The sequence below is a fragment of the Petaurus breviceps genome, unplaced genomic scaffold (assembly GCF_028583685.1).
Source record: "Petaurus breviceps papuanus isolate PSGF00001 unplaced genomic scaffold, PetGlider_PUasm1.0 79, whole genome shotgun sequence".
Classification (NCBI taxonomy): domain Eukaryota; kingdom Metazoa; phylum Chordata; class Mammalia; order Diprotodontia; family Petauridae; genus Petaurus; species Petaurus breviceps.
This window is the reverse complement of record NW_027186523.1, coordinates 13,222,753-13,247,869: the sequence shown is the minus strand read 5'-3', so window position 1 is coordinate 13,247,869 and position 25,117 is coordinate 13,222,753. Positions and strand designations below refer to the sequence as shown.

At 37.1% G+C, this 25,117-nt stretch overlaps 1 protein-coding gene and 1 long non-coding RNA gene across 3 annotated transcripts in view; one reads left to right on the top strand and one right to left on the bottom strand.

The window, feature by feature from the left end:
* LOC138175830 (CUGBP Elav-like family member 2) overlaps window positions 1-5,169 on the bottom strand; it is a 696,702-nt gene extending 691,533 nt beyond the window's left edge. For both annotated transcript variants that reach the window (XM_069106367.1, XM_069106368.1), the window contains exon 1: window positions 4,969-5,169. The gene's annotated coding sequence lies outside the window, so the exon portion shown is untranslated. The remainder of the gene's footprint in view (window positions 1-4,968) is intronic.
* Window positions 1-25,117, top strand: part of LOC138175832 (uncharacterized) — a 92,438-nt gene that overhangs the window by 52,320 nt on the left and 15,001 nt on the right. The gene's annotated exons all lie outside the window — the stretch shown is intronic.

Below are 25,117 nucleotides of genomic sequence, written 5' to 3'. Positions count from 1 at the left end.
ATTTTCTCCTGTCGAGTTTGAGATGTCTCTGGAACATCATGTTTGAAATATCTCAAAGGCAAATTCTGATGTAAGACTGAAGCTTGGGAGAGAGAATGGGCTGAATATATGGACCTACTTCTCATTGACATAGAGATGATAAAACAATAGCAGCTTATATGATAATCAAGAAAGTTAATATAGGGGTGGCTAGGTGGCGCAGTGAGTAAAGCACCAGCCCTGGAGTCTGGAGGACCCGAGTTCGGCTCCGACCTGAGACACTTAACACCCACATAAAAAAAAAAACAAAACACTAGCCGTGTAACCTTGGGCAAGTTACTTAACCCCAATTGCCCTCCAAAAAGGCAAAGAAAAGAAAGTTAATAGAGAGGGAGGAGAGAAAAAATCCAAGACAGATTCTTGGGGAAATCCCACAGTGAAGGGGCATGATATGACTGATGAGCCTGAAAGGAGACAGAAAGAGGAGAGGTCAGATAGTCCAGAAATCAGGAGTAAGTCATGCCATGAAAACTCAGAGAAAGGAAAAGGTAATCTACAGTGTTGACTTCAACAGAAAGATAAAAATATATATATATATATATGTATATGTGTGAGGATGGAGAAAATGCTATCACATCTGCCAATTAAGAAATCTAAAATAACTTTACTGAGAGTGATTTCAGTTGAATGATGAGGTTGGAAGCCAGATTACAAAGGTTTGAGGAGTGTGAGAGGAGATAAAATGGTGAAGACAGCTTTTTCTGTGAAAATGACTGAATGGCGCTCCTGAATGATATGGATTCTGACCAACTCTGGGGAAGATGGGGTCCTTGTGACTCTTTAATGACCCATTTAGAGAATATCTGGACAAAACCCAAGGCATGGCTCCTAGGCCTAACCTATTTCTTGTACATCACCCCATTGGTGCCTAGGTGGGGCATCTTTTCCCTGGCTCAGCACGCATTCAGATCATTTTAGGAAGACATTCTTCTTCCTGGTCCCTTCAAATTTTTTCAGCTGTAGCTGAACTAAAAACAATCTACAGGCAGAAATTTTTCGTGTCTAGGTGCAAACTGATAGTCATAAATCTCAAGAATTGAGCATATCATTATCCACAGCACTGGCATATCCTTCTTGGCAGCATTGTTTGCTTTCATTTGATTTGTGAATGTGCTTAAAACTTTAATCAAAGATGGAGAGAAGGTCAGGAGAGACACCCCGTAGAAAGGAAGTATTGGCAGCAAGGGCACATTTGATTGTTTTCACTTCTTGCTCAACTTTTACATTATTTTTTGCCTTGACAAAATTGAAAATGTGCTATGCTTTCCTTACAGAAGGTGATAAACCTAACCTGCAATGACTAGGGTCTGCTTTTGGAATTGTTTTTCCAGGGGTGGTGACAGATTTGCATGGATACATTCACACTCTCACCCAATTCTTTTTGTGACCGACCAGTGTCACAAATAGGTGAGACAGCTGGAAAAGGTGGGCTTGCAATTTGTAGCCACAAGCCCAAGATAATTTAACTGGGTCATAGAAGGTGTGAATCCAGTACCTTGGTTTCATTAGCAGGGATGCCATACTTACAAAGCTATAAAAGCAGACATGGGCAAAAGCACCCGTCCGAATTTAATTACAAAATGCTTGACATTTATGATGCCTCTGACTATAGAAGCCCATTTTGCACCTGAAAGAGTTACAGTATAATTCTGTACCCATCTTCCAAACAGAAACCATGCCTGACTCAGATTTTCCTGAACATTTTGAAGCTCGTTTGTATCGGAGCTGTCCTCTAACATCGTTTGGTCTTTCTTGAAAGACAAAACTTCCTCTTAAAATACAAGACTGCATTTGGTTCAATAGCTTATGGGTCAAAATAGCAAAGTGGCTAGTGAACATGGAATTCTTCAGAGTGTACCTACAAATTCAACACACCTTAACATAATAGTTCTCAGAGATGCAAGATATTTGTAAAAAATATGCTTCTTAAGCCCACTGGCTTCGATATAGTGCACAGAGAATATTCAAGGATTTTTTTTTAGACTTTTATGAAAATCTTTGAAATCCTGAAACAATTATTTTGAGAAACAATGTTTGTTATTTTTGTAGTTTTGCGTGTGTGTGTGTGTGTGTGTGTGTATGTGTATGTGTGAGAGAGCTCGTAGTCTTTAACAAAGGGATCTGATTTTTATAGACCCTGAAGTCTGAGCTGGAATAAGAAGGGATTTAGTGTCTCCAGGGACCTCACTATCTTCACCCATGGCAACTAACTTAGAACAGCATCTCACTGCATCAATCAGCCTCAGTGACACCTTAGCCCATTCTCACCCTAATTAATGATAAATCAACAGACAGACAGGTGACAACAATTATATTCTTTCACCTTATCACCAGGGCTAGGAATAGAGGCATGGGATTTTACTAAGTCACCTTGTGATTCCTGAATTTTAATTTTATTACATTGAATTTGGTTTCATACACACACACACACACAGAGAAGTAATGCATATATAGACTTTTTTGGGGGGACAGCCAGTTACATATGTTACAGAGAAAAGACTGGGATTTCATCCAAATCTACTGGAGTTTGAATTTAACCTACTGGCTCTTTTCTAATTCTCTTCCTTCAATTCCACATGCTAGTCCACTCATTTATTTCCCTGTGGTTGAGCACATCTCCTCTCTAGCCTCTTTGTTTCCTCCTACTAAGGCTGCTTCTGTGCATTCTTCCTGGGATCACTTAAAAATGATAAATTATCCCATGAATAATAATCATCTTGATTCTACTAGTGAATTACAAGTAAATAGCCCAGACTTTATTCTTTATTGGTGCCCTAACTATGGTAAGTTTCAGGAAGAAAGATATCTAACATACACACACATATATCCTATATATATATGAATATATACATTTATCTATCATTATCTTTCTAATCTATATACTATATACACACACACACACATATATATACACATATATAATCTATGTCCAAAATGCCCATTATAATAAAGTTAACATTCAATGAACACTATTAACTGACTGCTAACTATAGGGTACTATTTATTGAACATATATATTAATCATAATATAACATATACATACATAGACACATGTAAAACATATACATATAGATACGTACACATACACACACACAATAAGGCAGTTAGCCACAACAGCTTTTTCTGCACAGCTCAAGTCTTAGAAGCATAATGATGGGAGGCTGGGAATTCTCTCTCTTTTGACCAATGTATATAGTTATTCTTTGTTGGAGACATCCTCGAATTGAATCCTCTAACTCCCAAGGTGACTCTGGGACAATTTTGTATGTCTGCCAATTTACAGGCTTCCAAAGAGTAGGCCATTTCTTCCCTGGGTCAATGCCATGTCAACCTTACCACCTATCTAAAGCTCCACCGCAGGAAGTCTATACCCCTATGACTTGATTACCCTTGAATCAAATTATATCATCCAAAAATATTTAGTAAGTGCTTGCTGTGCACAAAGCACTGAACTTGTTTGACGCTATAGAAGAAACAAAAAATCCCAGGACAGCACATAGCTTTGGTAAACACTCCAGAGATGTGCACCAAGCTGTTCCTAAGCTCTTTAGAAACAGATCCAGCTATGTACTCCACTTGCCCCTCTATCTATCACTGAGACTCTGATTCTTCTGATTCCAGGAACTATGCTTTAGAATATTCAGCCCTTACCAAACAAGAATAATTTACAAATGTGATTTGATAATGATAGGTAATACTTAGTCAATTTGGGCATTCATAGAATTATACATTTAGAACTGTAAGGGATTTTGGAAAAGTTTTAGTCCAACCTGCTCATTTAACAGGCAAGGAAAATGAGGCTCAGAGGGCTTGAATGGTTACCCAAGGTCATGTATGCATGTAAGTCGCACAGCTGGAATTCACACTTAGGTTCTCTCATTCAAAACCTAGCTCTGATTTACACAGTATCATGCAAAAAAAAAATGGCAACAATAACAATGCTGATTTAACAAATATTGATGCCTGTCTAAATGTTGTCATAGATCTAAAGCCATCAAAGTTAACAAAAATAAGGGATGCAAGAATATTTCAAGAACACCTGTGTTCTTGAAAAAACATGAGTTTTTTTTTTAATTTGCCCAGTTTCAAGCAGGGGTAGGTCAGAAAGAAGATGAGATTTTCCTCTTGCTCTCATATCATATTAGTAGTTCACATTTTGAACAATACCAAATGTAAAAAAAAATTAATAATACAACATTAAGTTCATTCAGACCTGAAAAACTTTTTAATTAAAATTCTGGGTAAAATATTGGCTTACTCTAACTTCATCTGGAGTGGATTCACCTAATGCTACATAATTTAAAACAGATTTCAGGTCAGGTGGCATTCTTATGGTTTTAGTAGGTAAACTCAGACCTAGTGTGCCAAATCTGGGCAAACTGATTTTGTAATGTATGATATCAAAAATAGTATGTCATCATGTTACATGATCTGTCAGATTCTTACTTCCTAGAGATTTTACCAGTTTTCCCCAGTAAATAATGAATCCTGTTCATTTTTCATAATGACCAATTCTGCTGCAAGATTTTGAGGAGAAAAGACATAGAAAGAAAGCTGAAAGGCAAGACAGCTGATTTGCTTTAGACAAATGTTTTTGATTTAGAAGACACATGGATTCATGCCCTGCCCTGGCCATCTAATTAAAATGAGAAATAGCATAGGGAACAGGATAGGCAGTTTAGGGAATTGACAATCAGGCAAAAATGCAAAATAAGGGAATAAATATTTTCTAGAATATTCATTTCCATCTGTATTTCATCCAAGTCCAAATGTCAAAGAAAAATAATATCAACAATAACTCAAGTAACATTAATAATGTTAGGCAGCGGACACAGAATTTAATAGCCGAGGATGTCAAAGTACTATAGAAATGAGTATAATCCCTATTTAAATATAGTTGAGAAATTGCTAGGAGCTTATGTGACTTACCAAGAGTTACATATGTCCAGGTTAGAGGTGAGAATATCAGTCCCCAGATCACTTCATGATCCAACAGCCAGGGTCAATTTCAATTAGGCAGAGACTGCCAGGAACAATCCCAAGATGTAAAATGGGATAAAGATAGGTGGACTTAGTCTGGGCTGGGCATACCCATTAAAGTGAAGCAGACCTGGTTTAAAATTGTGCTAACTGTTGGCAAGCAGATGAGTTAGGAGGAGGTTAAGCACAACATACAAACTCAAAACCCCAGGAGGAAATATGCTGCTTTGCTGGGAAGGATCTGCCAAGTTCTCCACTTCAAAGAGAACTCGGTGGGGGTGCAGAAGAAGAGCGGAATCTGGATGAACATGTGAAAATGTTTACATGGATCTAGGAGTAGGGGTATTTTTGAATGTGTATGGAACAAAAAATAAATGAATTAAAGCATATCGTAAAAAGAAAGAAAAGAGATATGTTGAAGATGCTTTCAGGAAACAATGAAGGGGGTGGCTGAAGGTAAAAGGGTATCAGAGATTAAGGACTTTAGACACTGTGAGCTCTAACCCCGGTTCTACTATCAATTTTTTTTCTCCCTTGCTGTGTGATGCCTGAAAAATCTACATGACAGGTCTGTTTGCAGTTGTCTTCTCTTATTTTATCAGCAACATATATATATATATATATACATATATATGTATGTATGTATATTTAAAGTACAGTATTACTTGGCCTAGTCATCAGGATTCTCACAGAAAGCATACACTTTTCTTATCTTTCATGGAAGGTTTTCCCATGGGAATAAAACACAACTCAGACCTCTGAGTGGCCTCTCCTGACCCTGATGTCAGCAGTCAGATCATCTGATGACATTGCTGTCATAGTATCCTTGGACTTCTCTCCATTTCATGCCTTTTCCCTGGCAGGTGACAAGGCTGGGTCTGGGCACTTTATATCTGGACACAGAGTGGATCCAGATGTTTATTTCCTGTTTATGTTGAGAGTGAGATGGGTGGGAAGGATGGAAGAGGGTGGTTCCTTGCCAGTATCCAGCTGAATGAGGGCTTCCTGTATCCCTAGGAAATCCCAAGTGTACAGAGAAATTCATGTCTCATGACTCTGAATCATTAGTTAGATATAAAACCCTTAAGAGGTATAGTGAACAGTGGGGCTGGGAGGGTGAGCCATCAAACTATGTGGATTGCTGAAATGAGCACAACTTAAATTGCATTTTATTTAAGTCTTATTTTATGAAGAGAGGAAAATTCAGTGGACTCTCCTTGTAGGCAATAATAACATTGGATCCTTCTATGTCACTTAAAGATTTGGAAAGTACTTTACATATATGACTTCACTTGAGCTATGAGGTAGGTAGGTGGTCCAAACATTGCTGTGCCTAATTTACAAATAAAGTTGAAGCTCAAACATGATGAGACTTTCTTAGAGTTGTACAGGTAATAGGTGCCAAATGCAAAATTTGAACACGTCTTCCCAAATTCAAGTACAATATTCTATACACTATGGTATGTTGACTTTCCAAAAGAAAAACAAAATTGAAACCAAACATTTATACACATACCTATTTAGGAATTATCTAAGAAATGAGTTCTTTACAATGATTTTTAATGGCTAGAGATGGTTCTTTCTACATTATGTGAACTCCTGCTATAGGGGATTCCTGAAAAGAAAACTCCCTCTATCAATACAGATGGTCATCTGTTTTTTATACTTTAAAGTCTTTGAGAGGTAAATGGGACACTGAGGGAGAGATTAATTGAATAGTCTGGGCTCTATCCCTGGACACAGAGCCAATGGGTGTCAGACCCAAGAGTTGATTCTAGGTTTTACTGACTCCATTAGACCCCACTGCTTCTTTCTACAATAGAGATATACTAAAATGGTTTTTATTTCAAAGAAATAACCTCAACATCAATGAGATACTGAGAAGAATCATTAAAAAGAATTCATTGAATGCTTTGAAAATGCCCTACATATTACAAATAATTCATAATATGAATGTAATATTAGCTGAGAACAGACATTTATAAAGCCCTTCATGACTTACAGAGTCATACAATTTGTGTGTTGTCTTTGCATTTCCTTGCTGCCTTAACACTTAGAACGGTGCCTGGAACACAGTAGCTATATAATGATTGCTTATTAAATGACTGCCTATCAAAACATCCAGCTTCTGCTCAAATACCTCTGAAAGAAGGGGAACTTATCACCTCTCAAAGTAAGCCATTCCACTTCTGAATAGCTCTAATTGTTAAGAGGTTTCTCCCCCAACCCCCATTTTCAAACCTAGTTTTGGGTTTTGGTCATTTCTACTGTTTGCTCATGGTTCTGCCATCTTGTGCCAATGTAACAAATTGAATTCTCCCTTCATGTGATAACCCTTGAAATACAAGAAAAGATTTCTCTTCATCAGACCAAACATCCATCTCCAGTTTCTTCAACCTTTCATTATATGACATACAATCAAGGTCCTTCATTATACTGATCACCCTTCTCTGGATACTCTCCAGCTTATCAATACACTTTTCATTCATTCTTCGATTATTGCAAATGTGAATCATGTAGCAGATCTTCTCAAGAGGTTAAATCAACTCAAAGAATTTAATATATGGAGATAATGCTGATTGTGTTTGAACTCAAATGGAAAAGAAATTCATTCATTGATAGGGGAAAATGGGTTTTAAATATTGTGGAACTGCTGGTGGAAGGTATAAGTGATATGACTGTTAGCTGGGACATATATTCCAACATATAATAGTAAGAATAACAATAATTATAGTTAGAATTTATTTAGTGTTTACTATGTGCCAGGCACTGGGCCAGTGCTTTAAAAATACTGTCTCTCTTCATCCTCATCAAGGACCTGGGAGGTAGTTACTATTATTATCCTCATTTTACAATTGGGGAAACTGTAACAAACAGAAGTTAAGTGACTTGCCCAGATTCTTATTCTTAGTCATGGCATAAGGTTGAATTTGAACTCAGGCCTTCCTGACTCTAAGCCCAGTATCCCCCTCTTCATTGTATCATATAGCTTCCCCATATATGCACCATGCCTGGAATACTCTCCCTTTTCCAGGGGAAAAGCCTCCTGGCTTCACTAGTTTCCTTTAAGCCCCAACTAAAATTCCACATTCTACAGGAAGCCTTTCCTGGTCCTCCCTAATATTAATGCCTGCCCTTTATTGATTATTTCCAATTCATCCTCTATATAACTTGTTGGTACATAGTTGTTTGCATGATGGGTTTATTAGATTGTAAGCTTCCTGAGTGCAGGGCCTGTCTTTTAACTTTCTTTATATCCCCAGCACTTTAGCACAGTGTCTAGTATATAGTAGGCACTAAATGAATGTTTATTGATTGACTGACTACATATGGCCCTATGTTTTCCCCATACTCTGTCTGATATGGATTATTTTCACTGTTCTAAGTACAACACTGTATTCGTTTTTACCCTGTGGAAAAATGGAAAAAGACCTAGCTTTAGAGACATAGCAGTAACTTTGCGACATTGAGTAAGACACTTTGCCTCTCTGTGAAATGCACTTTTACATCTGCGAAATGAGGAGTTTGGGTCAGATGACCTCTGAGGTACTTTCTAGCTCTAAATCTATGGTTCTACCTGGGTTATTATTATTAAAGAAAAAAAAAGCAATTAATCCATGAGCATGTATTAATTGCCTCCTATGTGCCACGTACTGTGCGTCGGATCCTGAGAACAGAAAGACAGAAAGTAGTTCATACCTTCAAGGAGACTGCAGCTTAGCATATACATATAATAGCTGTGTGTAAATATATTTGTATTTGTATCTCTAAGCACAGATTAGATTTAAAGTAGATACAAGATTTCTTTGGGGGAAAATACTATAGAGAAGGTGGATCTGAAAAAGCATCATGTCATACATGAACTGAGCCCTGAAAGCTCCATTGGTTGGTGGGTTGGTTTTGTTTCCTAAGAGGACCAAAATGACATCACTATGGTGGAGTCAGGTATAGTGTGTCCATCTGACAGTGTGATCCGACCAATATGAGCTCAGAAGGCTCTAACACGGCTCGGACACAGAGAGTCCATTAACTAGGCATTCTAAGAAGAAGGCGTGAGGAGGGAGATGATGAGACACAGTCCATGGGAAGGCACAAAGAAGGAAGATAGGGTGGCTTGTAAAGAAGGTGAGAATGCCAGTTTGGCCAGACTAGAATGTCATGAAGGGGGTAATATATAATAAAGCATTCCTCAACATTGAGCATTTTGGAATAATCCTCTGGAAATCTATGGAAATAACCAAAGTTACTAAATAAATGTAGTTGAGCTGAAACCAAGATTCTCATCCTGTTTTTGTGTTTCCATTGCTTCATGTTCTTCTTACTGAAACATTTACTTTGTATAGGATATATGTTATTAGTTCATACGGTGAGGCTGATGCCTAACCAATAGTGGTAATCCTCAGTTTGTCATACATTAATCATTTCCATAGCAACCACCTACAGGTTAAGAGGTCACTGAGAGGACTACAACTGCAAACAGGGACAAACAACAGGAGGAAATACTAAAACAAAAAGGATCTTAGCACTGAAGTGCAAAGAACAAGAGGGGGAAAGGGGCAAAACGAACCCACAGCATTTGTTTCATTGAAAAATTCTTCCACTCTCTAGTCATCTCTCCTTTAAAAGAATCCTCAGGCCTGATCTTGGGCAAGAGGCAGATGGTATCTTCTCATGAGGGATCAGAATGGACAGAAATCATATATCCATTAAGAGATTAGAGTTCTTAGTTTCTCAAAGGGCACCCTTTTATCTGTGCTGCATAGCATGAAACATTTTACAGAAAAAAATACACCAAGTGTATATACTTGTACCTGGTCATTTTGGGTTTTCATCAAAAAAAGCCTTAATACCATCATCTGGAGGAAGTCTTTTGATCTCTAAAGCCTACCTTTGAGGCCACTGGAGGCTACCTGCTGAATCAACAGTGAATTACATGGGTTTTCTAAGCTACCCTAAGTTTCTAAGCTAATTGGAAAAGATCATCTAGAGCTTTTATAGGGAATATGATCACAGGAATCTGCAAAACAGAAATACCTTCTCCTGATGCACTCAGCAGTGGACATCATGAAAGGAAAGTCTGGAATATCTGATCTGTATGCTGCAGACTATTTTCAGAATTGATATTTTGAACCATGACTTCATAATATATGCTTTGGAGCCTACTTTATGCATCTTTTTCAGCCTTTGCCTTTTGCTAATAGGTCTGTAAATCCCACCAAGAATGGGGGACTCTGTATATCTTGCCCTGGGGCAAGTTTGGAATAGTTCCAGAAACATTTAGCAAACTGAGGACAATCTCTCTAATTCCCTGTGCTTTGGGGGTGGGGGTGGGGTGGTGTGTGAATGTACTTACTAACAGGGAACGATCAGGGGAAAAGGAAGTAGCTCCAGCAGCTGGTTTTAAAAAATCCTTATACATAAAATTGGTCACTCAATAAACATTTATTAAGCACCTACTGCATATCAGGCATGGTACTAAGTACTAAAACAAACTGTAAGCATTCATATGATTGGAAAGACAAAGACTTACCCTATGAATACACAGCAATTCTAAAGCTACATGGGAGAATGGGAAGCCAAGTCTGACTTTGGAATGCGTCTAAGCCTTGCCTCTTTTACTTACTAACTATGTGACCTTGGGCAAGTCATTTAACATCCCTGAGACTCAGTTTCCTCATTTGTAAAATGATGGGATTGTATTACATGGCTTCTAAAGTCCCCTTCAGCTCTAAATCTGTATTCCTAATAGATCCATCAGTGACCTTTTTTCAAGGCTGTCTTTAATATTTATTTAAACTTGCTTGGGGGGGGGTAGGAGTGTGATTCCCATCCATACCCCCCATCCTCCCTGTCCCATTTCTTTTATCAGTTTAATACATTGGCCATACACTAGCAATAATTTTTAAATATCCAGACTTTACCAGTGATAACTTCTGTTCCATCATCTCTAACCACATGGTGGCCCCTCTTTGATAAGGTATCCTTTTGCCTGAATTAAATGTTTCATAATTCCACAAGGAACAGATAAATTGAGAGGAGCTAAAGGCCATTCTAGATCATCACCAAATATGTATTTCCATTCACTTATTCCATCTTCTACCAAACTACTCAATCAATCTGGGCAAAAAATGACCTAACAAAAAAGTCATGAGCCTGGGGGATGCCTGGAGAAAAAAGTGTGGGAAGCTATGCCACTCTTAATAATGAGGCATTTTATGTAATGTTCATCCTGTGTAAACTTATAACTAGTCTACTTTTCAAAACTTTTTGCTGGTTGTCTTTGGTTCCATAATGGCATCTTGGAGCTTTTGAATGCTTTTAGAATTTAGACAAACAATACAAAAAGCAATTAAAACTAATTAAATTAATCAATTTAAATTAAATTAAAAATTAAATTAATTAAATTAAACTGACTTAAAATGTGCCTAATTCTTCATAATTAAGGAGGTTAGTAGAGAAATATATGTTCCTTTCTGATTTCTAGATAAGGCACATTTCAGTCTTTTGCTAATTGAATAGGAAGTACAGTGTTGCTTTATAAAGCACTTCCCTTTGGGTATAAATTACTAGGAATGCCTTTGAGGAGAGCATGTCATATAATGTAGTCCTTTTGTACATAAATTACCAAATCCCCTTGGGCAACTTTGCAGCCAGACCTGACTTGAACATCAGTGTTCTAGTGGCTAGAACACATGCCCTGGTGTAAGAGGACCTGAATTCAAATCCCACCTCTGCTAATGTTTATGTAACTTTAAATAATTTTTAAACCCCTTGGATGTCAGTTTCCTCATCTGTTAAATCAAGTTGGACCCAAATAACTTCTAAAGTTCCTTTTAGTTCTAGGTGTATGATATTATGAGCCTAAATAGAATTAGAGTGATTATAAGGGCAGCTAGACGGCTCCAGAGCACTGGGCCTGGAGTCAGGGAGACTTAGCTTCCTGAGTTCAAATCTGACCTCAGACACTTAATAGTTGTGTGACCCTGGGTGAGTCACTTAATGTTGTTTGCCATAGTTCCTCATCCGTTAAATGAGCAGGAGAAGGAAATGGGAAACCACTCCACTATCTTTGCCAAGAAAACCCTAAAAAGGGCCATGAAGAGTTGGACATGACTGAAATGGCTGAAGAACAACAACAAATCACCAATATTATTTCAACGGGTATGGGCAATATTAATAGCTTAGTGAATCAGACCCATGAAAATGACACTAGTCATTTTTTTAGTTTTGCCACAAGAGGGTAGGAAAACCAAAGGATTATGAATATTAAGTACATCAGCTTAGAGTAGGGAAAGATAACCCTTTTATCTCCCCATAATACAAAATAATAAAAACTAACATTTATATAGCACTTACTATGTACAGGCACTGTGCAAAACACTTTATCTCATTTGATCCTCACAACAACCCTGGGAGGTGCTGTTATTATCCCCATTTTACAAATGAGGAAACTGAGGCAAATAGGTTGAATAACTTACCAAAGATTCCATAGCTAATAAGTATCTGAGTGTTAAATGTGAATCCAGGCCCTGTGTTCTACATATTATACCACCTACCTGCCTCTAATACCATAGAGATGTATGTGTGAGCAAATGTACAGGCTACATACTACCAGTCATCTGTCCGTCATTATGTTGATTGAAAAATACTTTTATTGTATTATACCCGCTACATTGGTACGATACAACACAAGAAATAGTCCATTGCCATGTAGAAGTTGTGATTTAGGGCAGGATAGGATTCAGATTTACAACAGTAGCCAAGACCCTGTGAGGTGTCAGTACGTTCTATGGCCTTCTGATCGTTTCATTTAAATTGGGTTACCATTCTTTGTAGTATGTTTTCTAGAAGATTGGGATTTAAGGGGTGAATCTTATTCTATCTGTATGTCCATCGGGGTGAATTTGTACAGATGTCTCCCACTAGGCTTGCCTGTCTATAGGTTGTTATAACAGGCTGGATGACTGGTTGAAGCAAAGGATTTTTAACCTTTTCTTATGTCATGGAATGCTTTGACAGTCTGGCAAAGACTTTGGACCTCTTTTCAGAATGATGTTTTTAAAAATGTATATAATAAAACACATAAGATTATCTTTGAAATGCATCAAAATGCTTTTTAAAAAAGTTCATGGACTGCCTGAAATTGATCTATGGATCTAATGGAGGCTCAAAGACTCAAGTTAAGAACCTTCACACTAGAGTCTGATATTGTCACTCAGGGAACTATCTGGGATGGGGAATGGATTCTATGTAGTAAATCACAAACTTGACTAGTTTCAACAGGCATCCAAATATCAGGAATATTTTAAAAAAATCATTCTACTTGAAAACAAATTGCTACTCTGATCAACACAGTGATCGATCACAATTCCAGAGGACTGGAGGTTGAAGCATGCTACCAAATACATGCTTGTACATATTTAACAACTGCCTTTGGGTAGGGAAAATGTACTTGTGACACTTTTAAGTTATATCTGCATTATTATCATTTTCTTCAACACTTTTTGAAGTCTAGATAATCAGCAAAAGAATAAATCAAGCCCTTTATCTGTGCCAATTTCTGAGTGTAAATGCTCATATTAAAAATTTAACAGTTGGCCAGTTGGAGCTGGTTCTGATACAACCCTGTATGCTATCTACCTCCTGAAAAAGAGGTGATAGACTCAGGAGGCAGACTGAGGTGTATGTTTTTTGGACATGGCTAGTGTGGGGATTTTTTTGACCTGTAGAAGCATATTTGTTACAAAGGTTTTGTTTTTCTTTTTTCAATGGGGAGGGGTGAGGTAGGAGATTTATAAATATATTTTTTATTAACTGACAAAAAATTAAATTTTAAAATAAGGTAATCTATTATTTATAGACTCCTCAGGCCTAAACTTGGGTAAGAGGTCAATGTGTCTTCTCATAAAAAGTACAGTCTCAACTGAAGTTCTCTATTCCTTTCCTCCTATTAATGATATAATAGTGGAAAGAAGGCAGTGCCTAATCTATAGCACCCAGTTAGTCTTCCCTCTCCTTTCCTACCCCAATTTCTCTCACTCCCATATAACTTGCACTCTCAGTAGGGGGCACAGAAATACAAGAATACACAAAGGAAAAGGGAGGCCAGGGCCATTTTTCAGGGGAGTATGTGTTGGGAGAGGGCACAGAGCTTCCAGTGCTAAAGGCTGTCTGAATGGCTCTGCTAATGAATTCTACTTGCTGTACATAATGTACTGCATTTAAAATGAAGAAAAACAGGGAGATGAAAGTAAAAACTCCCGTGCAGCTGACAGTTTTCTGCTAGGTCTGAATCCTGGAAGAAAATACATTACCAAGTACAAGGAGAACATAAGATGGTATAAGAAAGAGATGTGCAGACATAATTCTCTGGGAGATACCCAGATCCATCATTTTATGTGACTTAGTAATTCTTCATGCAAAGATGTTTATCACACTTGGGATGACAGAAGGCTGATATACTATAATGTATAAGAACCTCCTAAATCTTCATAGCCTTTTAAAACAGAGGATTAGAGAGAATTATAGGTACAATGCACAATCCATTAAACAGACCCCATAAGGAAACTTATTCTTGCCACCTTTAAACATTTGAGAAATAACAGGATGGGGTAAACAAAAAAAAAACATAAAAAATCTGATATATTAGAAATTAATGACCTCTACATTCCCTTCCAGCTCTAACATTTTACTATTCTAATATACTTATTTTTCTGTAAAAGGTCTTGCCATTTATTGTGAAAAATCAGTGCCAAGGTTTGATAAACATTTCAGGACAACATATGGCTTATTTGTGATAGAGCCTACTGAGATTTAGTATTAATTTTTAATTAGCTATTTATAATGAAATTATAAGGCTGGATCATCCTGTATGAGTATGTTACTCTTCGATATTAAGTTGTATTTTTTGGAAGGTACATTAACTTTTCCAGTCCAGTAGGGTATTATGAATTAATCCATTTTAATCAATCACAAACATGTATATTTCTCCAATGTACCAGGCAGTGAACTGGTGATACAAAGACAGATATGAAATAGCCCCTATGCTCAAAGAACTTCCATTCTGTTGTGGAGAGGATGTATACAAATAGGTAATTGCAAAATAGATGCAAAGTAAATATGATGCAATTTCTTGGAAGGAGATGAGGACAGTGGTGTCTGAGATGAGGGAAACAGGACAGGTTTAGTACAGGAATTGATCGTTGAAGGAAGCTATGAATTCTAAGATGTGCAGACAAGGAGAAGAAAGTGTTTTAGCCATGTTGACAGCCTGTTCAGAGGCACAAAGAAGGGACATGAAATGTTTATATGGGGGAAGTAGACCAGACTGGCTGGAATGAAAAATAGTATAAAGGAGAGTAAGTCTAGAAAAGTAGGTGGAAACCATCTTGGGAAGGATTTTCCAAACCAAATAGATGAGTTTATGTTTCATCCTGGAAATAAGAATCCACCCTAGCATCTTGAGCAAAGGAGTGACATACTCAAACTTCTACTTTATGAATATCAGTTTGGCAGCTGCAAGGAAGATGGATTGGAGAGGGAAGGGAATAGAGTTATCACTTTGAAATAATTTAGCGAGTATCACTGCATTGTGGGCAGAGTCCCCAGGTAATCACTTCCTTGTCTCATGGCTGGATTTTTCATTGTTGTTGATCATTTCAATAGCTGAGTCATCTATAACTAGCTGAATTGTTTATATAGTTAGGTCCTGATTAGTGCATATAATGAATTCCCTGAAGTGAATGTATTATTTAAATTCATACTGCATATTTCCATTGGGTTGGAAGTAATTACTACCTTTTATATAATTATATTCTATAAATAGTGAATTAAATATATATGACTACTTCAGGGGATTCATTATTCTTACTAATCGAGACCTAGTTGCACAGTCAACTTGATTTGGTCATTGGAAGTGTTGGAAAGTAAGTCAGTGTGTTTGTGTGTATGTGTGTGTGTGTGTGTTGTGTGTGTGCGTGCGAGAGAGAGACAGAGAGAAATAAATGAAAGAACATGTAATACAGTGTTTTTAGCACTCCTAATGACCAAATCAAGTTGATTATATAACCAATCTAGTCAGTGATACAGGATACAGTTATTGAGATGAATAACAACAAAAATATCTGAACATGTTGGTTCAGTGAGTGAGTGCATATGAATGTAGCCTAAGATAGGTAATTACTAAATGATTTTGATGAGATCATTCATAGGATCCAATTGGATTGGAAGAGTTAATATTCCTTCTAACTAGCACAACTTTCCTTTGCAGAATAACTAGTTCACATGGGATGATATGACCTTATGCCTACATATATTCATGCATTTGTTGTCCAGTTGTTTCAGTTGTGTCTGTCTCTACATGACCCCATTTGGGATTTTCTTGACAAAGATACTAGAGTGTTTGGCCATTTACTTCTCCAGCACATTTGACAGATGAGGAAATGGAAGCAAAGAGGGTTGAATGACTTGCCCGGGGTCACACAGCTAGGAAGTTTTTGAGTCCAGATTTGAACTCAGGTCTTCCTGACTTCAAGTACAGTGCTCTATCCACTGTGCCAACTAGCTTCCTGTATGCATGCATACCCATATATAATTTATTGAGATATGTGATTTGTATACATTAAGCACATTACCTATATTCTAACTTAATATTTCTATGGAACAGTCCATGTTCCAGTACAACAAAGAAAAACATACAATGTGGGAAAAGAATTCTTAGATATGAGCAATGCAGAAAAGTAGTCTGAATTCCACAGTGGGCCAAAATACCTAGACATAATTAAAAAAAAAAAACTAGACTAGGGTGTAGTAGCAGAAGTTCTGGGAAAATGTACTAGATTTTAATTTCCATGGTGCCGGTGACCACATCTTCCCCGGACTTTAAATCTTTCCTTAACACTTGGCACATATTTTGTATATAGTACATATTTTCTTGAATTGAATTCAACTATACAAAATAAAAGTAGGGGTGGGAGGAGGGGGCTTCTACATTCCTCAATGATTTCATCTTTATTTGTGTCCTATCTCTAGCTTTGGTCCCTTTACATCTAAAAGGATACAGAGAAATTGGAGAAGCCCCAGAGGAGGGCAATGAATGAATAAAAGGCTATGAAATAGACTTACAAATATAAGCTTAAAGGATTTGGAATTGTTTAATTCAGGAAAAAGGCCAAGGGGTGATAATAATTCTTAAGTACAAGAATTATTATCATGAGGAGCATGTTGACCAAATATTTACCTTATCTACAGGGACATGAACAACAGGATGTTGACCTAAGATGTAGCATTTAAGAAAATTTCTTTAAAGTTTGTTTAAACACAAGGAAGAATGGCTTAAATGTTGGAATACTCTATCAAAATGGTCTCTCACACTGGAACTATTAAATAATTTGTTCAATTTCTATCCTTGAACATATTTAAAACATCTCCAAACCTCCGTTTCTTCATCTGTAAAATTAGAAGGATAGATTTTGGCCTCCTATGTCTCTTCCACCCTGAAGTCTGTGATCCTGATCCTAAGATCCCTCTGCAGAGGAATTTACCATTTAGTAGACATAAAAGAACAAAACAAAAAATTTTTTATTATGACAGCTCAAATCCATTTAATATATAGTTTAAAAATCCCTCACATCAACCTTAAGGGATTACAACTGTTACTATTATGCCCATTTTATAGATGAGGAAACTAAAATATACAGAGATTAAGAGTGCTGTATTTAACTCACTGATCACATCAGTATTAGAGCCCCAGGATTCTTGACTACTCTAGTCCAATTGTCTTTTCACCGTATTTCTTTTCCAACTCATCTAGAAACTTTTATTTAGAATATGACCTGTAACTAAAGCATATTTTGTTTCCATCATCCATTTTGAAATTGTATCTCCCTCCTTCCCGCCGTTTAGAGAGAGTATGACCTCAATAGTTTCATTGCTAGATTGATTACACTTTGTTCTCATTTTAAAAATCTCCTCCCCCTCAAATTCCAGCTTCAATTAAAAAAAAATTAATATCTTCTGATTTGACATCACCTCCATTTCCAGGTATATTTTTCTTCCTTTTCACCTCCCAGAGAGTAATTATTATAATAAAGGATAAAGGAGAAGGAGAAAAACAGTTCAGCAAAATCAACCATATCAAAAATCTGACATTACATGCAGTGTCTTACATCCATAGTTCCCCACCTCTGCTAAGAAATTGGCGGCTGGAAGGGGAAGATTTGGCCCCATTTTTAATAAAACCCTTTAGGAAAGTTATGGATTCCAAGAGACCCCTTTCTCTCAAACTTATTTAATTGGTTTATACTTGCACAGAATTATCCCTCACTTTCATTTTTTCACCATTGGCTCTGTTGCTGTCCTAGCCCCACTCTGCATACTGGAATATGGCTCCCTCCATCCAGCCCTCCAGGAGTTCCATTTCTCTGTGGGACTTCCTGCTATACAGTTAATACTCTTTACTCTCGGTTTCTGTTGGTAAGTCAGAGTATTGTGGTAAGTTGTGCTATCACAGAATTCTATTAAGCGTAAACTTAATGGGACACATACTGAATGTTGTATATGTATTTGCTATATACTGAGGGATAGCCCCTTAAAAAGGCTTTGTTCTTTGTAGTGTTTATTTTGACAGATGAAGATCCCCTAATGGGAACTTAAGCATATTACATTCTTTATTTTTCATTTTGCACTGCTTTTTAAAAATACCAGGTTGCATATTTCCCTAACAGATGCCAAATACATGATCTATTCACACTTTTTCAACAGGAAATATCAGTTGTTTTAGACCCCCCACTTTTTCTCACCCCAGACAATCTTGTCATTTCTCATGATTCATCACTATGTGCAATGTGTTGGAATTATCAATTCAATGACTTCAGACAATAATACTGTAGGCCTACTGTATGTTCTTGTTGATCTGGGTATCTATGCAGCCAGTGGAGGAGAATCTGATGTTTTAGAAGCTTCAACATAGAAAGACCTAAGTGTGAGTGCCTTTTTTTCTTTCTAGATTTGAATTTGAACCTAGAGAATAAGCAACAGGTACTAGATCTCTTAAAATTTATTGTCTATTAAAAATGTGAGGAAGGTAGTTGCAAGTAGGGGAGGGAGGAACAATCTTAACCTATGAAGGTTTTGGTTACACAAATCTCCAGATAGGTGTGTCAAGTCAAAAGGCCATTTACTATGTGCTAGGTACTGTGTGTGTGTGTGTGTGTGTGTGTGTGTGTGTGTGTGTGTGTGTGTCTTGGCATAGGTTTGTAATATGGAAGAAGGCTGAATGGAAAATTGAGAAATCTCCCAGTGAAATCTATCAGTGGAAAACTATTCTAAAGGTAGAAGGCTCCAGGAATGAGCACAGAAAGCTTGCACATAATGAATGTTTAATAAGTGCTTGTTGAATTGAATTTCATCTCTCTATATTTTAGAATAGTCTTTCTTAACCCAGTTTGAAGATAGGGTCGATTTTCTTTCAAGGCCACTCTTCTTACACTTTTCCTTCTCTAACCCTCTTCCAGTTGACAAAATTCCATCAGCCCTTTCAAACTTCTAGACTAGTCAGAAGTAATAATTGTTGGTACTGCCTAAGACCAGTCTGCATTAACTAGGGGGAGAACAGCATAAAAGATTGCTTTTTGTTAATTTTACTGTCCGCATAGTAGAGATTTTGAGTGGGAAAGCAATGAGTTTGCCAACAACAATTATGCACTGAACAAGCTTTCAAGCTTACGTACAAGGCTGTTGAAAAATGACACAATATAATTATCATTAGGAATCATTAACCTATGCTGGTAAGAGGAGAACCGGTGTCTTTCTTAACTGGACACTCCGGAAGAATGAGGCAGAAGGCAAACTTGTGAAACCAACTCTGCTGAGAAAGAGCGTGGTTTCATCAATTCTAATCTAGTGCACAATTTGAGATCACAGGAATGAATGAAATATCCAGTTACTTTTATTATTCATCTAGTCAACCTCCCCCTATTTCTTAGATCTGGCAAATTTAAGACCTTTGCAGTATACTTAAATAAAGGACACTTCTAAGGTCTTCAAATATCTTGTCCAAAAGCTTAATCTTCTTGTACAATGAAGGTTGGTGTTTTTATCTGGAACCCTGATTTGGTCTACATAATCTTCCCTCTCCCCCCAACAAATTGGTATTTAAACCTCAAAACCTTTAGCTAACTACATCTGTCATTGATATTTTATTGTTTAATTTCTTTTTATGGAGCCAAATTACATCTCTCCCACATACAGCCGGCACTTTACATGTCTAATTTGTCGACATGTTCTATAATGATAATTTCATTGATTTAGAAAGTGACATTATGAGCAACATATGTTCAGTTTAGCAGTAGACCTTGTTATGGCAATCAATTTTTTTTCCTCCAGAACTCAATTCTATTCCACATTCAGAGGCAGCTGAATCATTTAACCAATTCATGTTCTCATGAAAAATAAGAAAGAAATGTGCTTGTGCTGATCTTATCTTGAAAAGAAAAATTCTCACTTTTGTGCAATTCACAACATGCAGGTTAAATATTGCATAACTGGGGCAAAAACCCAAAACAACAGAATAAGAAGCAGTGAATAAACAGGAGACAACATAAAGGAAGTGGCATTTCATGGTTATAAAAGTTCATTCTAGGGATGGCCAGGTAGCACAGCGAGTAAGAGCATCGGCTCCAGTGTCAGGATGACCTGGGGATCAAATCTGGGCTCAGATACTTAGCACCACACCCAGAAATAACTGGCTGTGTAACCTTGAGCAAGTTACTTAACTCTGATTGCTTTTTAAAAAAAGTTCATCCTTTTGCTCCTCAATAGTTAATACTCTTTTTATCCCAATTTTCTCCCTTTTTAAAAGCTCCATTATTCTATAACACAAATATTTAATGTAACTATCTAGGTCTAATTCATTTATCAACCTGTGAGTAGTCAGGAAAAAGAGATTTTCTTAATAGAACAATCCAATTAGGTACCTGAGTTCTGTTCTTGCATGAGTATAATATCATATATTGTGAGAGTATATAAAATGTGCAATAATGTTGATGAAATTTAACGATCAATATAAGAGTTTAGTTCAACAAGATGCATATCATAATGGAACATGGTATTTTTATCAGTTGTACCAAGGGAAGGAGGTTGGTAGGTATGGGGTAAGTCTTCCACATTTTACTTGAAAGTCCTTAGGGCATCATGATGGTGGGGAAAGAACATTTCCTTTGGAGTCAGTTTGAATTTCAGCTTCTCTCACTACTTTTGTGACCTTGGGCAAATCCCTTAATTTTTCATCCCCAAGAATTGCATCTGTCAAATGAAAGGATTACACTAGATGGTTCCAAGCCAGCTAGCTAGGTGTCACACTCTACTAAATACTGGGCTTGTAGTCAGGAAGACCTGAGTTCAAAATCACCTCTGTGCAACTATACTTTACCTCTGATTGTCTCAGTTTCCTTAACTATGAAATGGAGATAATGTCACCTACCTTCCAGGGTTTTGGGGGGAATAAAATAATATTTGTAAAACACTCTAGCATAGTTCCTGGCAGACAGTAGAAGATTAATTAGTGCTCATTAGCTCCATCCTCCTGAGGTGTCCCTACTCCCCAGGTCCTTGAGATCTATGATTCTTTAAAAGTTTGTGGATAAAGGATGAGAATAGGAGAAGAGGGAAACTAAGGAGCAAGGAAGGTATAAATCTGAGAGGAAAAGATCAGAGTAAAGTAATTATTTACAGGCTAGACTTGGGTTAAGGCTATTTGTGTTTGTGGTACATGCTATTCTTTCTGTCTTCATTCTACTGCAATCACTAACCCCTTCCTCCAATGTTAGCAATATGGGAAGTAACATGCAAAGCATGGGTTTCGCATGGCATAACATAAATCAATTTGTTAACCTTTCCCACATTCTCATTCCATCATGACTGCAACTGTGTAATCAGGGTTGAGAAAGGATGTTATGATTGGTAAGTGAACCAAGGAGCTATAAAAACCTGGTCTTGTTAGTGCTGGAATAAAACTGATTGGTGAAACCAATTCATTTCAATTCGACTAATATTTATTAAGTACTTACTTGTGGAGAATGCCTTATCATGCTTTGGTTAAGAAATAAAGACAAGACAAAGTCCCTACCACCACCACCACCACCACCACCATCATCGCTTTCATATCAGTAAATAACAACTGAAATTCATATAACGTTTTAAAATTTTCAAAGTGTTTAATATAACTTTTCACAGATAATACTTGTTTGTAAACTAGGAGACATCTTGTAATCTACTAGGTAGATGTAATGTACTAAGACTTTACTTTGATTTAGAGAATCTGGAGAAGAGAAGATGGCGTGACATGATAGCTGTGTTCGAGTATTTGTCCTGCTCATCCTCAGGTGACAGGATTAGAAGTACAAGTGGGAGGACACATTTTGGAGGTGATATGATGAAAAACTTCCTAATAGCTAGATCTATTCAAAAGTGGTATTGGCATTTTCAATGGACAATAAATTCCTTTACTTTGAACATTGTCAAGTGGAGGCTTGATGAGGTATTATCAAGAACAGATTCCTGTTGTAATAGATGAATGTTAGGCTCATTTCCATATCTGATATTCTGTAAATTGATAATCAATAGACCCTCTTATATCTTATAATATTTTGTGAAGATTCATCAAAAAGGAAGATGCTGAATAACAGAAAGCAGGGACAACAGTTTAGAAGCTATGCTAACAATCTTGGTAAATGGTGATAAGGGCTTGTACTCAGGTGGTGGTGGTGGCAATAGGAATGAAGGAATGGCATAGATGCTGAAGGCATAGAAATGAGAGGATGTGTCCACTGATGGAGAAGTAAGGGGAGGAGATAATCTCCCTGAAGTTTGGAGCATGAGTGGCTGGGGGAAATGATGATGTCATTGGTAGAAATAAGTTAGCTAGAAAGAGGCAAAGAATTGGGGGAAAGCAAAACTCAGTTTTGAACATGTTAAGCTTGAGGTTCTCACTGGACAGTCAAATGAACTGTCAACCAGACTACTTGAAATACCAGCCCAGAGTTTAGGAGAAAAATCAGAATTGAAACTACAGAAGCCAAAATAAATGGAAAAGGAAGGGCAAGAGGGAAAATTGTAGAATGAATGAGTATTCAGTGGTGGGTTGGGGAGAAAGGATATGGAAATATTGTAGAATGCAGCAACACAAAGCCTGAAGGATTCAATGGAAAAAGAAAGAAAAGAGTGATAAGGAAGAAACTGAGGTGAGCTGAAATTAATTTAATAGCTATAATTATTGGTTATTAACAATCTCCATTAAATTGGATCTCAGCCCAAAGCTTCTATACCATCTACATCTTGATCTCTGACATATTCATAGTCTGATGTATTTTGACAGTCTTCACTTTCTATATATTATATAATGAAAATGGATATTAGCAAGAATAACCCTGGGCATTGGAATATCTTCAATCAAAGATTTTCTTTTCATTAGTGTACTTTCTAAGGTAGGAAAGTGGGCTAATCCATTTTAGGAATATTTACAACAAGGAGAATTAAAACATAAAAGATTGTATTGTTTAGGAGACTAACAGTCAGTTAAACAGCAAAATCAGTCAACTAGATCTTTCCCTTAAGAAGCATTCTTGTGAACTCAGGATTGACTCTTTTTGATCTTGGATAAGATTGGCAGGTCTGTAGCTCTGGAATCAAATTTGTGGTGTTCTTTGCATGACAATATTTCCTGTAAATTCTATTTTAATATTTACTAATTTAGATATTTGAGATATGTAAAAATATAGATATAAATGAGTGATACTAACCTTCAGAATAGTTTTCCAAATCTGGGCTATTTTTCACTTAGGAGTTGAACATTTCACATTTGGGAGGTAGCCACCTTTGGGAAATGAATTAACTTTTCATAAGATACATGGGTCCCTACCATTTAATGTTTTCCACTTCTGATGGCTTGCCAGCATACCATTTACTAAGAACTACCTGTCCTACTGGAAATATGCATCCCAAAGGATCTACTTTACTCTTGTGGAGTAATTGACTCAAAGGTAGGATCTGTCAGAATATCTGATGTGTAATGTGAACTTCCTGAAATAAAGGTACTTGTCATTGCAATGCAGTGTTGTTAGGAATATTGTTGTTATTATTTTTTGTGGTTGAATTGCAGCATCACTAAAGACATTTAAAACTAGCTAAGAGGAAAGCTAACATCAGGGAACAATTTGGTGGTAGCAAAGAGGGGAGAACATGACCTAATAGGCCTTTCTCATCTATAACTTTATGATTCCATAAAGTCAGAATTTGAGTGTGTGCAATTTAGCTCTTGGTCCAGAGAGGTCAATTAATATGAGATTTTGATGCAAGGCCATAATTTGAAAAGGGAAAATAGAAATGGAGGCAAAAGTAATGATAATACAAACAAATCCCAGACCTTCCAAGAGTAGAGGAAGGAAAAGAGGACCAAAGGAGTCATTGAATCCTTCTTCAAATGATTTTCCACTTTGATGTGGAGCACACATTTTTACTGGCTGAGAATTACTCTTTGTTGTAACCACAGAACTGAAGAGCCAGAAGAGGTTTTACACACCATCTAGCCCAGCTCCTCATTTTACAGATAAGGAAACCAAGGCCCACAGAAGTCAGACACCTTGCCCAAGAAATTTAATTTTATATATAGGTGTATGTAAATAGAGACATTTATCAATATATGTATGTGTGTATGTGTATATGTATACATATATATGGAGACAGACAGAGACAGAATGAGACAGAGAGACAGAGAAACAGAGACAGAGAGAGGAAAAGAGTGAGAGACAGAGAGGGAAAGAGCATGGGGGAGATGGGGAAAGGAAGGAGAGTAGGAGGGAGAGAGGGAGAGGGATAAAGAGAGAGAGGGAGAAAAGGAAAGGGAGATAGAGAGGGAGAGGGAGAAGGAGAGAGAGAGGAAGAGGGAGAGGGAAAGGGAGGGAGAGAGACAGGGAAGGAGAGGGAGAGGGAGGGAGAAAGAGGGAGGGAGGGAGAGAGGGAAAGAGAGAGAGACAGAGAGAGAGAGAGACAGAGAGAGAGAGAGAGAGAAAGAGAGACAGAGAGACAGAGAGAGAGACAGAGA